This window comes from Tachyglossus aculeatus, chromosome X1 (genome assembly GCF_015852505.1).
Source record: "Tachyglossus aculeatus isolate mTacAcu1 chromosome X1, mTacAcu1.pri, whole genome shotgun sequence".
In the NCBI taxonomy this organism is placed as follows: Eukaryota; Metazoa; Chordata; class Mammalia; order Monotremata; family Tachyglossidae; genus Tachyglossus; species Tachyglossus aculeatus.
Window position 1 is genome coordinate 64,586,308 of NC_052101.1, and position 13,127 is coordinate 64,599,434.

At 50.8% G+C, this 13,127-nt stretch overlaps 4 long non-coding RNA genes across 4 annotated transcripts; all 4 read left to right on the plus strand.

The window, feature by feature from the left end:
* Nucleotides 1-2,088: 2,088 nt before the first annotated feature.
* Nucleotides 2,089-2,595, plus strand: LOC119919822. The gene is made up of 2 exons (XR_005447724.1): nucleotides 2,089-2,262; nucleotides 2,385-2,595. It is a non-coding gene; the product is annotated as an uncharacterized LOC119919822 (long non-coding RNA).
* A 2,597-nt stretch (nucleotides 2,596-5,192) lies between these two features.
* Nucleotides 5,193-5,688, plus strand: LOC119919878. Its single transcript, XR_005447734.1, has 2 exons — nucleotides 5,193-5,355; nucleotides 5,478-5,688. It is a non-coding gene; the product is annotated as an uncharacterized LOC119919878 (long non-coding RNA).
* A 2,595-nt stretch (nucleotides 5,689-8,283) lies between these two features.
* LOC119919874 lies at nucleotides 8,284-8,779 on the plus strand. The gene is made up of 2 exons (XR_005447731.1): nucleotides 8,284-8,446; nucleotides 8,569-8,779. It is a non-coding gene; the product is annotated as an uncharacterized LOC119919874 (long non-coding RNA).
* A 2,568-nt stretch (nucleotides 8,780-11,347) lies between these two features.
* On the plus strand, nucleotides 11,348-11,870 carry LOC119919877. The gene is made up of 2 exons (XR_005447733.1): nucleotides 11,348-11,537; nucleotides 11,660-11,870. It is a non-coding gene; the product is annotated as an uncharacterized LOC119919877 (long non-coding RNA).
* The last annotated feature ends 1,257 nt before the right edge of the window (nucleotides 11,871-13,127 follow it).

The following is a 13,127-nucleotide window of genomic DNA, read 5'->3' on the forward strand; positions in this document are numbered from 1 at the left end:
TACCTGCTGCTGCACTGCCCCCCCGCAACACACACACGTATACACACAACACAACTGATTGAACAGAGCTAGGTGGTGCTCTTTAAAATGTAAAATACTGAGCAGATGTGACACAGAATTACAACTCTACCGTATTTTGTCGGGTATCTGGTCTCCAGCAATGGACAACAGCTAACGTTTTTCTAAAAAAAAAAAAACCCAAAACATTCAATCCCCATCTCCTCACTCCTTAAAATCTCCAATCCACCCATCCATCCATGTCTGCATCAAACAAAGTCCTCACCAGCAATGTTAAGGCATTCGATCGGCTCTCCCCTTCCAACCAGACCTCTTTCGTCTCCCCTTGTAACTCAGACTGCACACCTGGCTCCTTCAACACCGACCTGCTAACTGGAAACCCATCTGGTCTGTTTTGCTGTTGACCCCACGCCCACATCCTTGCTCTGGCCTGGAACTCTGCGTGTTAGACTAATAATGATAATGATACTAATTGGGGTATTTGTTAAGGGAGATGCAGTGCCGCTCGGTGGAAAGAGCACGGTCTTTGGAGTCAGAGGTCATGGGATCAAACCCCGGCTCCGCCAACTGTCAGCTGTGTGACTTTGGCCAACTCACTGAACTTCTCTGTGCCTCAGTTCCCTCATCTGTAAAATGGGGATTAAGACTGTGAGCCCCCCATGGGACAACCTGATCAACTTGTAACCTCCCCAGTGCTTAGAACAGTGCTTTGCACATAGTAAGCGCTTAATAAATGCTATCATTATTATTAATTATTATTATTATTGCTATTATTATTATTATTATTACTATTATTATTATCAAGGGCTTACTATGTACCAGGCACTGTACTAACTGCTGGAGCGGATACAAACAAATTGGGCTGGACACAGTCCCTGTCCCACATGGGGCTCGCAGTCTCCATCCCCATTTTATAGATGAGTTAGCTGAGTTAGCTGTCTCCCCCCTCCTAGACTGTGAGCCCGATGTGGGCAGGGATTCTCTCTTTTTTGCTGAATTTTACTTTCCAAGCACTTAGTACAGTGCTCTGCACACAGACTGAGCCCCCCATTATTTTGTTAATGATGTGCATCTAGCTTTACTTCTATTTATTCTGATGACTTGACACCTGTCCACATGTTTTGTTTTGTTGTCTGTCTCCCCCCTCTAGACTGTGAGCCCGTTGTTGGGTAGGGACCGTCCCTATATGTTGCCAACTTGTACTTCCCAAGCACTTAGCACAGTGTTCTGCACACAGTAAGCGCTCAATAAATATGATTGAATGAATAAATAAATGAATTAAGTAAGCGCCCAATAAATACCATTGCTTGACTGATTGAGAGTGAATTGAGAGGCCCGAGTGAGTGGCTAGTGTGATGTCAGAGTGGCCCTTTATCCTGCTGCCCTTGGGCCACCTGACGGCTCCTGAACCTCCAAGTGCCTGAAACTGGATGTCCAAAATCTACCTGACTGCCAGCTGACCGTCCCGTCTTCCCACAAGGCTCAATCTCTTGTCCTGTCACTCCTCCCAGGGGCTCCCTGGCTCCAGCCTTGCAATACCACTACCCCACTTCCTAACATCAAGGGCCTAGAGTCGCCCAGCCCTGTGTTTAACACCAGGGATGAATCAAGGACATCAGATCGGACACGATCCCCGGGCCACGTGGGGCTCACAGGATGAGACGTCCTCCTGGAGCGTCCCTTGGGACGAGTCTCTCCACTCCTCAGAGCCTTCCTGTAGACACACAACCGGCTTCAGCCAGCAGAACCTCCCACCCGTTAGGCATCACAGCCCTCTGCCAACGTTTTCCAACTGACACGTCGGCTCCATTCACCCACTAACTCTCAGCGTGCACTCTTCTCTCCACCCACTTGACCTTGAAACAGCCCACCCTCCCCCAGGCCCCCCATCCCCTGCCAAAGTCCTCTGGCCCATCTCTTACACAACAATAGGGGGTTGGGTCGATTGGGCTGGATGGTTCCGGATTCAAGCCCCACAAGGCGAGGACCGAGAAGGGAGGGAGAGAGATGTCACAGTGGCCTCAGGGTCTGAGGGTTATAAATACGGGCCCAGGGGCAGGCTGAGAGTCATTCACCAACCGTTTCCTGAGACGCTCTGACCTGATCCGGCCACCATGGCTAGGACCAGGAGACTCAGGCGTCGCCATCTAAGAGGCCAGAATGAGACGGCGGAGAGAAGAATAGGCGTTAGAAGCAGCCGGCCCAGGCGGCGCAGGGCCAGGCGGAGGAGGAGACCTGTGAGAGGTGAGCTTGGGTTCTAGACGCGGGTCCGGATCCCCTGGGGAGCGGGAGGCAGAGATGCCCCGAGGGTCCCGAGAAAGAAGCCTCTCTAACCACCCCTTAAAACCCGCTTATTGTTCCCACAGGCGGCAGGAGGCAACGTACTCGTCCGAGACGGTGCTGAGCTTCCAACTCCAGGCCAGGACCCTCCAGAACCCACCAGGACCCCCAAGCCTGTGAGAACTGGCCGGAGAAGACCAAGGCCAGATGATCCAACACAAGATTCCACAGGCCTCGAACATCTTGCAGGGCCCATGACTGTACTGCTTTAAGTGGAATTAAAGTGACTGAAACAGATTTTCCATGGTTGTGAGAGTTTCTCCCTGGCCAAAGCTGGGGATCAGGGAGATGTGGGTGAGGCCGGGGGAGGGGAGGAGGGGAGGAAGGGGAGGTGAAAAGGCAGGGCTGGGGAGGGTAGAAGGTGCGGCAGGGAAAGTGAAAAGTGGTGGGTGGGGAAGGGGAGAAGGAGGTGGGATGGGGGAGAAGGTGAAAAAGTGGGGAATGTGGAAGAGTCTTCCTTTCTCTCCTGCTTCTGCTCAGTAGAAAGAGCATGGGCTTTGGATTCAGAGGTCATGGGTTCAAATCCTAGCTCCGCCAATTTTCAGCGGTGTGACTTTGGGCAAGTCACTTAACTTCTCTGAGCCTCAGTTACCTCATCTGTAAAATGAGGATTAAGCCCCCGTGGGACAACCTGATCACATTGTAACCTCCCCAGTGCTTAGAACAGGGCTTTGCACATCATAAGTGCTTAATAAATGTCATTATTATTATTATTATTAATTATTATTATTATTATTACCTGCTGCTGCACTGCCCCCCGCAACACACACACGTATACACACAACACAACTGATTGAACAGAGCTAGGTGGTGCTCTTTAAAATGTAAAATACTGAGCAGATGTGACACAGAATTACAACTCTACCGTGTTTTGTCGGGTATCTGGTCTCCAGCAATGGACAACGGCTAACGTTTTTCTAAAAAAAAAAAAACCCAAAACATTCAATCCCCATCTCCTCACTCCTTAAAATCTCCAATCCACCCATCCATCCATGTCTGCATCAAACAAAGTCCTCACCAGCAATGTTAAGGCATTCGATCGGCTCTCCCCTTCCAACCAGACCTCTTTCGTCTCCCCTTGTAACTCAGACTGCACACCTGGCTCCTTCAACACCGACCTGCTAACTGGAAACCCATCTGGTCTGTTTTGCTGTTGACCCCACGCCCACATCCTTGCTCTGGCCTGGAACTCTGCGTGTTAGACTAATAATGATAATGATACTAATTGGGGTATTTGTTAAGGGAGATGCAGTGCCGCTCGGTGGAAAGAGCACGGTCTTTGGAGTCAGAGGTCATGGGATCAAACCCTGGCTCCGCCAACTGTCAGCTGTGTGACTTTGGCCAACTCACTGAACTTCTCTGTGCCTCAGTTCCCTCATCTGTAAAATGGGGATTAAGACTGTGAGCCCCCCATGGGACAACCTGATCAACTTGTAACCTCCCCAGTGCTTAGAACAGTGCTTTGCACATAGTAAGCGCTTAATAAATGCTATCATTATTATTAATTATTATTATTATTACTATTATTATTATTATTATTACTATTATTATTATCAAGGGCTTACTATGTACCAGGCACTGTACTAACTGCTGGAGCGGATACAAACAAATTAGGCTGGACACAGTCCCTGTCCCACATGGGGCTCGCAGTCTCCATCCCCATTTTATAGATGAGTTAGCTGAGTTAGCTGTCTCCCCCCTCCTAGACTGTGAGCCCGATGTGGGCAGGGATTCTCTCTTTTTTGCTGAATTTTACTTTCCAAGCACTTAGTACAGTGCTCTGCACACAGACTGAGCCCCCCATTATTTTGTTAATGATGTGCATCTAGCTTTACTTCTATTTATTCTGATGACTTGACACCTGTCCACATGTTTTGTTTTGTTGTCTGTCTCCCCCCTCTAGACTGTGAGCCCGTTGTTGGGTAGGGACCGTCCCTATATGTTGCCAACTTGTACTTCCCAAGCACTTAGCACAGTGTTCTGCACACAGTAAGCGCTCAATAAATATGATTGAATGAATAAATAAATGAATTAAGTAAGCGCCCAATAAATACCATTGCTTGACTGATTGAGAGTGAATTGAGAGGCCCGAGTGAGTGGCTAGTGTGATGTCAGAGTGGCCCTTTATCCTGCTGCCCTTGGGCCACCTGACGGCTCCTGAACCTCCAAGTGCCTGAAACTGGATGTCCAAAATCTACCTGACTGCCAGCTGACCGTCCCGTCTTCCCACAAGGCTCAATCTCTTGTCCTGTCACTCCTCCCAGGGGCTCCCTGGCTCCAGCCTTGCAATACCACTACCCCACTTCCTAACATCAAGGGCCTAGAGTCGCCCAGCCCTGTGTTTAACACCAGGGATGAATCAAGGACATCAGATCGGACACGATCCCCGGGCCACGTGGGGCTCACAGGATGAGACGTCCTCCTGGAGCGTCCCTTGGGACGAGTCTCTCCACTCCTCAGAGCCTTCCTGTAGACACACAACCGGCTTCAGCCAGCAGAACCTCCCACCCGTTAGGCATCACAGCCCTCTGCCAACGTTTTCCAACTGACACGTCGGCTCCATTCACCCACTAACTCTCAGCGTGCACTCTTCTCTCCACCCACTTGACCTTGAAACAGCCCACCCTCCCCCAGGCCCCCCATCCCCTGCCAAAGTCCTCTGGCCCATCTCTTACACAACAATAGGGGGTTGGGTCGATTGGGCTGGATGGTTCCGGATTCAAGCCCCACAAGGCGAGGACCGAGAAGGGAGGGAGAGAGACGTCACAGTGGCCTCAGGGTCTGAGGGTTATAAATACGGGCCCGGGGGCAGGCCGAGAGTCATTCAACAACCGTTTCCTGAGACGCTCTGACCTGATCCGGCCACCATGGCTAGGACCAGGAGACTCAGGCGTCGCCATCTAAGAGGCCAGAATGAGACGGCGGAGAGAAGAATAGGCGTTAGAAGCAGCCGGCCCAGGCGGCGCAGGGCCAGGCGGAGGAGGAGACCTGTGAGAGGTGAGCTTGGGTTCTAGACGCGGGTCCGGATCCCCTGGGGAGCGGGAGGCAGAGATGCCCCGAGGGTCCCGAGAAAGAAGCCTCTCTAACCACCCCTTAAAACCCGCTTATTGTTCCCACAGGCGGCAGGAGGCAACGTACTCGTCCGAGACGGTGCTGAGCTTCCAACTCCAGGCCAGGACCCTCCAGAACCCACCAGGACCCCCAAGCCTGTGAGAACTGGCCGGAGAAGACCAAGGCCAGATGATCCAACACAAGATTCCACAGGCCTCGAACATCTTGCAGGGCCCATGACTGTACTGCTTTAAGTGGAATTAAAGTGACTGAAACAGATTTTCCATGGTTGTGAGAGTTTCTCCCTGGCCAAAGCTGGGGATCGGGGAGATGTGGGTGAGGCCGGGGGAGGGGGGGAGGGGAGGAAGGGGAGGTGAAAAGGCAGGGCCGGGGAGGGTAGAAGGTGCGGCAGGGAAAGTGAAAAGTGGTGGGTGGGGAAGGGGAGAAGGAGGTGGGATGGGGGAGAAGGTGAAAAAGTGGGGAATGTGGAAGAGTCTTCCTTTCTCTCCTGCTTCTGCTCAGTAGAAAGAGCATGGGCTTTGGATTCAGAGGTCATGGGTTCAAATCCTAGCTCCGCCAATTTTCAGCGGTGTGACTTTGGGCAAGTCACTTAACTTCTCTGAGCCTCAGTTACCTCATCTGTAAAATGAGGATTAAGCCCCCGTGGGACAACCTGATCACATTGTAACCTCCCCAGTGCTTAGAACAGGGCTTTGCACATCATAAGTGCTTAATAAATGTCATTATTATTATTATTATTAATTATTATTATTATTATTACCTGCTGCTGCACTGCCCCCCGCAACACACACACGTATACACACAACACAACTGATTGAACAGAGCTAGGTGGTGCTCTTTAAAATGTAAAATACTGAGCAGATGTGACACAGAATTACAACTCTACCGTGTTTTGTCGGGTATCTGGTCTCCAGCAATGGACAACAGCTAACGTTTTTCTAAAAAAAAAAACCCAAAACATTCAATCCCCATGTCCTCACTCCTTAAAATCTCCAATCCACCCATCCATCCATGTCTGCATCAAACAAAGTCCTCACCAGCAATGTTAAGGCATTCGATCGGCTCTCCCCTTCCAACCAGACCTCTTTCGTCTCCCCTTGTAACTCAGACTGCACACCTGGCTCCTTCAACACCGACCTGCTAACTGGAAACCCATCTGGTCTGTTTTGCTGTTGACCCCACGCCCACATCCTTGCTCTGGCCTGGAACTCTGCGTGTTAGACTAATAATGATAATGATACTAATTGGGGTATTTGTTAAGGGAGATGCAGTGCCGCTCGGTGGAAAGAGCACGGTCTTTGGAGTCAGAGGTCATGGGATCAAACCCTGGCTCCGCCAACTGTCAGCTGTGTGACTTTGGCCAACTCACTGAACTTCTCTGTGCCTCAGTTCCCTCATCTGTAAAATGGGGATTAAGACTGTGAGCCCCCCATGGGACAACCTGATCAACTTGTAACCTCCCCAGTGCTTAGAACAGTGCTTTGCACATAGTAAGCGCTTAATAAATGCTATCATTATTATTAATTATTATTATTATTACTATTATTATTATTATTATTACTATTATTATTATCAAGGGCTTACTATGTACCAGGCACTGTACTAACTGCTGGAGCGGATACAAACAAATTAGGCTGGACACAGTCCCTGTCCCACATGGGGCTCGCAGTCTCCATCCCCATTTTATAGATGAGTTAGCTGAGTTAGCTGTCTCCCCCCTCCTAGACTGTGAGCCCGATGTGGGCAGGGATTCTCTCTTTTTTGCTGAATTTTACTTTCCAAGCACTTAGTACAGTGCTCTGCACACAGACTGAGCCCCCCATTATTTTGTTAATGATGTGCATCTAGCTTTACTTCTATTTATTCTGATGACTTGACACCTGTCCACATGTTTTGTTTTGTTGTCTGTCTCCCCCCTCTAGACTGTGAGCCCGTTGTTGGGTAGGGACCGTCCCTATATGTTGCCAACTTGTACTTCCCAAGCACTTAGCACAGTGTTCTGCACACAGTAAGCGCTCAATAAATATGATTGAATGAATAAATAAATGAATTAAGTAAGCGCCCAATAAATACCATTGCTTGACTGATTGAGAGTGAATTGAGAGGCCCGAGTGAGTGGCTAGTGTGATGTCAGAGTGGCCCTTTATCCTGCTGCCCTTGGGCCACCTGACGGCTCCTGAACCTCCAAGTGCCTGAAACTGGATGTCCAAAATCTACCTGACTGCCAGCTGACCGTCCCGTCTTCCCACAAGGCTCAATCTCTTGTCCTGTCACTCCTCCCAGGGGCTCCCTGGCTCCAGCCTTGCAATACCACTACCCCACTTCCTAACATCAAGGGCCTAGAATCGCCCAGCCGTGTGTTTAACACCAGGGATGAATCAAGGACATCAGATCGGACACGATCCCCGGGCCACGTGGGGCTCACAGGATGAGACGTCCTCCTGGAGCGTCCCTTGGGACGAGTCTCTCCACTCCTCAGAGCCTTCCTGTAGACACACAACCGGCTTCAGCCAGCAGAACCTCCCACCCGTTAGGCATCACAGCCCTCTGCCAACGTTTTCCAACTGACACGTCGGCTCCATTCACCCACTAACTCTCAGCGTGCACTCTTCTCTCCACCCACTTGACCTTGAAACAGCCCACCCTCCCCCAGGCCCCCCATCCCCTGCCAAAGTCCTCTGGCCCATCTCTTACACAACAATAGGGGGTTGGGTCGATTGGGCTGGATGGTTCCGGATTCAAGCCCCACAAGGCGAGGACCGAGAAGGGAGGGAGAGAGACGTCACAGTGGCCTCAGGGTCTGAGGGTTATAAATACGGGCCCGGGGGCAGGCCGAGAGTCATTCAACAACCGTTTCCTGAGACGCTCTGACCTGATCCGGCCACCATGGCTAGGACCAGGAGACTCAGGCGTCGCCATCTAAGAGGCCAGAATGAGACGGCGGAGAGAAGAATAGGCGTTAGAAGCAGCCGGCCCAGGCGGCGCAGGGCCAGGCGGAGGAGGAGACCTGTGAGAGGTGAGCTTGGGTTCTAGACGCGGGTCCGGATCCCCTGGGGAGCGGGAGGCAGAGATGCCCCGAGGGTCCCGAGAAAGAAGCCTCTCTAACCACCCCTTAAAACCCGCTTATTGTTCCCACAGGCGGCAGGAGGCAACGTACTCGTCCGAGACGGTGCTGAGCTTCCAACTCCAGGCCAGGACCCTCCAGAACCCACCAGGACCCCCAAGCCTGTGAGAACTGGCCGGAGAAGACCAAGGCCAGATGATCCAACACAAGATTCCACAGGCCTCGAACATCTTGCAGGGCCCATGACTGTACTGCTTTAAGTGGAATTAAAGTGACTGAAACAGATTTTCCATGGTTGTGAGAGTTTCTCCCTGGCCAAAGCTGGGGATCGGGGAGATGTGGGTGAGGCCGGGGGGGGGGGGGGAGGGGAGGAAGGGGAGGTGAAAAGGCAGGGCCGGGGAGGGTAGAAGGTGCGGCAGGGAAAGTGAAAAGTGGTGGGTGGGGAAGGGGAGAAGGAGGTGGGATGGGGGAGAAGGTGAAAAAGTGGGGAATGTGGAAGAGTCTTCCTTTCTCTCCTGCTTCTGCTCAGTAGAAAGAGCATGGGCTTTGGATTCAGAGGTCATGGGTTCAAATCCTAGCTCCGCCAATTTTCAGCGGTGTGACTTTGGGCAAGTCACTTAACTTCTCTGAGCCTCAGTTACCTCATCTGTAAAATGAGGATTAAGCCCCCGTGGGACAACCTGATCACATTGTAACCTCCCCAGTGCTTAGAACAGGGCTTTGCACATCATAAGTGCTTAATAAATGTCATTATTATTATTATTATTAATTATTATTATTATTATTACCTGCTGCTGCACTGCCCCCCGCAACACACACACGTATACACACAACACAACTGATTGAACAGAGCTAGGTGGTGCTCTTTAAAATGTAAAATACTGAGCAGATGTGACACAGAATTACAACTCTACCGTGTTTTGTCGGGTATCTGGTCTCCAGCAATGGACAACAGCTAACGTTTTTCTAAAAAAAAAACCCAAAACATTCAATCCCCATGTCCTCACTCCTTAAAATCTCCAATCCACCCATCCATCCATGTCTGCATCAAACAAAGTCCTCACCAGCAATGTTAAGGCATTCGATCGGCTCTCCCCTTCCAACCAGACCTCTTTCGTCTCCCCTTGTAACTCAGACTGCACACCTGGCTCCTTCAACACCGACCTGCTAACTGGAAACCCATCTGGTCTGTTTTGCTGTTGACCCCACGCCCACATCCTTGCTCTGGCCTGGAACTCTGCGTGTTAGACTAATAATGATAATGATACTAATTGGGGTATTTGTTAAGGGAGATGCAGTGCCGCTCGGTGGAAAGAGCACGGTCTTTGGAGTCAGAGGTCATGGGATCAAACCCTGGCTCCGCCAACTGTCAGCTGTGTGACTTTGGCCAACTCACTGAACTTCTCTGTGCCTCAGTTCCCTCATCTGTAAAATGGGGATTAAGACTGTGAGCCCCCCATGGGACAACCTGATCAACTTGTAACCTCCCCAGTGCTTAGAACAGTGCTTTGCACATAGTAAGCGCTTAATAAATGCTATCATTATTATTAATTATTATTATTATTACTATTATTATTATTATTATTACTATTATTATTATCAAGGGCTTACTATGTACCAGGCACTGTACTAACTGCTGGAGCGGATACAAACAAATTAGGCTGGACACAGTCCCTGTCCCACATGGGGCTCGCAGTCTCCATCCCCATTTTATAGATGAGTTAGCTGAGTTAGCTGTCTCCCCCCTCCTAGACTGTGAGCCCGATGTGGGCAGGGATTCTCTCTTTTTTGCTGAATTTTACTTTCCAAGCACTTAGTACAGTGCTCTGCACACAGACTGAGCCCCCCATTATTTTGTTAATGATGTGCATCTAGCTTTACTTCTATTTATTCTGATGACTTGACACCTGTCCACATGTTTTGTTTTGTTGTCTGTCTCCCCCCTCTAGACTGTGAGCCCGTTGTTGGGTAGGGACCGTCCCTATATGTTGCCAACTTGTACTTCCCAAGCACTTAGCACAGTGTTCTGCACACAGTAAGCGCTCAATAAATATGATTGAATGAATAAATAAATGAATTAAGTAAGCGCCCAATAAATACCATTGCTTGACTGATTGAGAGTGAATTGAGAGGCCTGAGTGAGTGGCTAGTGTGATGTCAGAGTGGCCCTTTATCCTGCTGCCCTTGGGCCACCTGACGGCTCCTGAACCTCCAAGTGCCTGAAACTGGATGTCCAAAATCTACCTGACTGCCAGCTGACCGTCCCGTCTTCCCACAAGGCTCAATCTCTTGTCCTGTCACTCCTCCCAGGGGCTCCCTGGCTCCAGCCTTGCAATACCACTACCCCACTTCCTAACATCAAGGGCCTAGAATCGCCCAGCCGTGTGTTTAACACCAGGGATGAATCAAGGACATCAGATCGGACACGATCCCCGGGCCACGTGGGGCTCACAGGATGAGACGTCCTCCTGGAGCGTCCCTTGGGACGAGTCTCTCCACTCCTCAGAGCCTTCCTGTAGACACACAACCGGCTTCAGCCAGCAGAACCTCCCACCCGTTAGGCATCACAGCCCTCTGCCAACGTTTTCCAACTGACACGTCGGCTCCATTCACCCACTAACTCTCAGCGTGCACTCTTCTCTCCACCCACTTGACCTTGAAACAGCCCACCCTCCCCCAGGCCCCCCATCCCCTGCCAAAGTCCTCTGGCCCATCTGTTACACAACAATAGGGGGTTGGGTCGATTGAGCTGGATGGTTCCGGATTCAAGCCCCACAAGGCGAGGACCGAGAAGGGAGGGAGAGAGACGTCACAGTGGCCTCAGGGTCTGAGGGTTATAAATACGGGCCCGGGGGCAGGCCGAGAGTCATTCACCAACCGTTTCCTGAGACGCTCTGACCTGATCCGGCCACCATGGCTAGGACCAGGAGACTCAGGCGTCGCCATCTAAGAGGCCAGAATGAGACGGCGGAGAGAAGAATAGGCGTTAGAAGCAGCCGGCCCAGGCGGCGCAGGGCCAGGCGGAGGAGGAGACCTGTGAGAGGTGAGCTTGGGTTCTAGATGTGGGTCCGGATCCCCTGGGGAGCGGGAGGCAGAGATGCCCCGAGGGTCCCGAGAAAGAAGCCTCTCTAACCACCCCTTAAAACCCGCTTATTGTTCCCACAGGCGGCAGGAGGCAACGTACTCGTCCGAGACGGTGCTGAGCTTCCAACTCCAGGCCAGGACCCTCCAGAACCCACCAGGACCCCCAAGCCTGTGAGAACTGGCCGGAGAAGACCAAGGCCAGATGATCCAACACAAGATTCCACAGGCCTCGAACATCTTGCAGGGCCCATGACTGTACTGCTTTAAGTGGAATTAAAGTGACTGAAACAGATTTTCCATGGTTGTGAGAGTTTCTCCCTGGCCAAAGCTGGGGATCAGGAGATGTGGGTGAGGCCGGGGGAGGGGAGGAGGGGAGGAAGGGGAGGTGAAAAGGCAGGGCTGGGGAGGGTAGAAGGTGCGGCAGGGAAAGTGAAAAGTGGTGGGTGGGGAAGGGGAGAAGGAGGTGGGATGGGGGAGAAGGTGAAAAAGTGGGGAATGTGGAAGAGTCTTCCTTTCTCTCCTGCTTCTGCTCAGTAGAAAGAGCATGGGCTTTGGATTCAGAGGTCATGGGTTCAAATCCTAGCTCCGCCAATTTTCAGCGGTGTGACTTTGGGCAAGTCACTTAACTTCTCTGAGCCTCAGTTACCTCATCTGTAAAATGAGGATTAAGCCCCCGTGGGACAACCTGATCACATTGTAACCTCCCCAGTGCTTAGAACAGGGCTTTGCACATCATAAGTGCTTAATAAATGTCATTATTATTATTATTATTAATTATTATTATTATTATTACCTGCTGCTGCACTGCCCCCCGCAACACACACACGTATACACACAACACAACTGATTGAACAGAGCTAGGTGGTGCTCTTTAAAATGTAAAATACTGAGCAGATGTGACACAGAATTACAACTCTACCGTGTTTTGTCGGGTATCTGGTCTCCAGCAATGGACAACGGCTAACGTTTTTCTAAAAAAAAAAACCCAAAACATTCAATCCCCATCTCCTCACTCCTTAAAATCTCCAATCCACCCATCCATCCATGTCTGCATCAAACAAAGTCCTCACCAGCAATGTTAAGGCATTCGATCGGCTCTCCCCTTCCAACCAGACCTCTTTCGTCTCCCCTTGTAACTCAGACTGCACACCTGGCTCCTTCAACACCGACCTGCTAACTGGAAACCCATCTGGTCTGTTTTGCTGTTGACCCCACGCCCACATCCTTGCTCTGGCCTGGAACTCTGTGTGTTAGACTAATAATGATAATGATACTAATTGGGGTATTTGTTAAGGGAGATGCAGTGCCGCTCGGTGGAAAGAGCACGGTCTTTGGAGTCAGAGGTCATGGGATCAAACCCCGGCTCTGCCAACTGTCAGCTGTGTGACTTTGGCCAACTCACTGAACTTCTCTGTGCCTCAGTTCCCTCATCTGTAAAATGGGGATTAAGACTGTGAGCCCCCCATGGGACAACCTGATCAACTTGTAACCTCCCCAGTGCTTAGAACAGTGCTTTGCACATAGTAAGCGCTTAATAAATGCTATCATT